The sequence below is a fragment of the Branchiostoma belcheri genome, unplaced genomic scaffold (genome assembly GCF_001625305.1).
Source record: "Branchiostoma belcheri isolate BF01 breed outbred unplaced genomic scaffold, Haploidv18h27 scaffold1483, whole genome shotgun sequence".
Classification (NCBI taxonomy): Eukaryota; Metazoa; Chordata; class Leptocardii; order Amphioxiformes; family Branchiostomatidae; genus Branchiostoma; species Branchiostoma belcheri.
The window spans coordinates 1-3,129 of record NW_017802917.1 but is presented as its reverse complement, the minus strand read 5'-3'; the positions used below and the strand labels follow the sequence as shown (position 1 = coordinate 3,129).

Here is a 3,129-nt window from a genome sequence, read left to right as displayed (position 1 = left end):
TGGATCTGGTTGAAGAAACAGAAATCTGGTTCAAAGATAGCTACGAGATTTTTGGAGACATCCGAGCAGCCTCCAACAACTTCCGCCTGCTGAAGGCTTATAAGCAGGGTGGTGTGTGTGTGGGCAGGGTGGTCAAGGCTTGCATCAACGTGGATAGCAATATCACCAAGGCTCTGGTATATTGAGTCTTAGGTTGACACTCTGCTGAATTTAATAGTTTGAACTGTGCTGGTCAATGGTGAAAGCCCCTAACATGTAGCTATGTTAAATACATGTCCAGAACATGTTGCAGCATGTAAACTAGCTTATTGGCAACTGACCACAATTTTTTCCCCAGTATTTGTTGAATTATACTCGTTTAAATGGTTAGTCAAGACCTTGGCCATCATGTACATTAGGGCATCATGGGTTAGCTGGTTATGTTTAAATAGTATAAAAAGAGGTGTTATTATGCAATGCAATGCAATACAATGCAAACTTGTAATTTCTGTATTTTTTAAATAAATATTTATGCTATGGTGAAGAGGTTGTTTCATTTATAATTAATTTGTTGACTGACAGAGAGTCAAGCATATTTTTTGCCTGAAAAGCATTTAATGATATTGGATAGGGCTCAGTGATCTAAAATTGTACAATATCGACTGGTCTCTAAGGTCAGTGATTGGGAGAACATCAGCTGTACTGTTACCAAAAATGTCCTTTCAGAGTTTGCAGTCTGTTGTGATACTGGCTTCAAAGTTGTTGTCAAACAGGCCATACTTAAAACTTTTAGTAACTGTAAGAGTAGCAGATTGTGAAAATGCCACTGTAACAAGCTAGAATTTGACTGCATGTGCATAAAGTCAATGATGTTATCCGGCATTTGGACCAAATGGTAATAACCTTAATGTATGTAAAGTTGAAAATGAATAGAAGGGACAATTGTCACTAAGTAATGTTAGGGATCTTCATCTGATGTTGTCAACCACTATACAACCAACAACTTAGACATACCCCTGGTATCAAGCTCTAAGTTATGGCAAAAAACATGAAGCCAAATAAAGCTGTACAGTAATGTACAATCATAATGCTGGTGAATTTTGAATGTACATGTATTCAATGATTATAGTCTCAAGTAGAAACACCTTGCAACAACAATGGTACTGTTCATGTCAAACTGCATATTGTCCATGAAAATCTACGGAGTTAGTCAACCCTGGTTGTATGTAAAATTAAATGAAGCAAAAGAAGAAGAAGATCTGGATCATGATTTACTCCACTAGATCCGTGCTGTTTCCTCCAAGAGCGTGAAGATTTTCAACCATAAAGGTTTTGGGTGACCGGCTTTTTGAGCTTGCACAGATCAAACTGGTAACGGCGATCCCTGTAAAAAAATACAGAATATAGAGATTCATTTAATTGAACTGTTGTCCACCTAAAGGACCAAACACCAACCAATCGCATGTATGACGTTAAAACGTGTAATGTATCTATTATCATTTGGTGATAGTTGAAAGCCCTTTTACATGAAGCCAAAATGATCATAAGAGGGTAGAATATATGAACCCACCCCCTTTGACGCTTTATCATCATCATCATCGCTATAACTAGATTTACACTAAAGCTTTAATATTGCGTCTCAGAAGAACGTACCTCTTCCCTGCGCTGACGTCACTACGAATCCCGCGCATGTAGTAGGCGGAGGGGGAGGAGAAGTCCATGACGTCATTCCACTCGTTGGCTGGGAGGGTGGTCAGGCAGTTGTACACGAGGTACGATCCCGGCGTGCAACACTTCACCTTCCATCGCCTGTCTTTTCGGTCAGCCCGGAAAGTGCTAAACCATATGGACAGGGTAGGTGAAATTAATAAAAATTCAATTAACTCTTAGCCATTCCTGTCGAGTGGTGGTTTGTCAAAAGATTGACCTTAGTCCACCTACACATTGTAGGTCCACGTATACTAGTATCCAGAACTCGCACTGCCTGCAATTCTTGGATTCACGGAGACTACTAAAAGTAGCTGCTACCATGCCAGACATAGAACTAGATACGAATACGGTTCTGGATACGATATGTGTCCATTGCAAACTCTGACGAACTTTAATATATCCAATGATCCGAGAGGCGAAAGCAAGCAGCAGACCACAATGATGTGTCCGTGGGGAAGACCTCACGCGACTCACGCTTTCATTAGTAAGAGACGCCCTCTCGGATCATCCGATAAGACGTTAAGTGGGAGTTTGAGGAGAGGCACACTTCGAGCACGATAAAGATCCGGGCCATCACATTTATGTAAACAGTACTACATATGTATGTATGTGTATATGTATAGGGGCCCATCCGTGGATCAAACCTAACAGTCCTGTCTTACGCAGCCGCGCCTGTTCTTACTGTATGAGGGTCTGCATGGGGGGGTCCTGGCAACGGTTAATGGTAAATTCAGCAGGGCCGATAACGCTTAACGGTAAATTCAGGACGGTCGGCAACGCTTAACGGTAAATTGACAGGCTTTTTTTTCGAGCTGCACTGGATTTGGTATCTCGCTTTGTGAGAAAAGGTGATCACTGACAAAATTACGTATACCTTACATGTAATGAAGCATGCATTAAAGGTATGTGTTCCCTGTGTTTCCCACCTGCCCTGGTCCCCGAGTGCGTCCACAATTGCAAATACCGGGGTGTCCGAGTCGACGTCGGCCAGCTTGCATTTTTTCTGCCCAGTTTTCTAGGGGGGTCCGGGGGAAATTTAGGATTTTGAAGCCTTCAAAAACGCAATTTCCTGCATTTTAAGAGGCAAATCATGGTGTTGAGAGTGTTTGTCGGTCCTTCTGATGTTTTCATATTTTACTCAAGATTTTTGTTAATTTGCCTGTCAAGGTTGACGGATTCATTAAAAAAATTCTGTAACTCTCCGCAAACTTCCGGAAATTGAAGGGAAAACTGGTTCTGGCTAGAGCCGAAGGGACCGAGCGCAGAAGTGCGAGTCGAGCGCCAAAGGCGCGAGCAATGGTAGGGGGGGTCCGGGGGCATTCTCCCCCGGGAAATTTTGTATTTTTAAACCTTCAATGACGCATTTTCCTGCACTTTGAAAGGCAAAATTAGGGCGTAACGAAGAATTATTCATTAACGCTCAACGCTGAATTTAGGATG

The 3,129-nt window shown here is 42.1% G+C and overlaps 1 long non-coding RNA gene across 1 annotated transcript; it reads right to left on the bottom strand.

Annotated features, from left to right (window-relative positions):
- Window positions 1–639: 639 nt before the first annotated feature.
- LOC109465117 lies at window positions 640–1,822 on the bottom strand. The gene is made up of 2 exons (XR_002139942.1): window positions 1,633–1,822; window positions 640–1,363 (listed from the first exon to the last, which is right to left on the bottom strand). It is a non-coding gene; the product is annotated as an uncharacterized LOC109465117 (long non-coding RNA).
- Window positions 1,823–3,129: the final 1,307 nt, after the last annotated feature.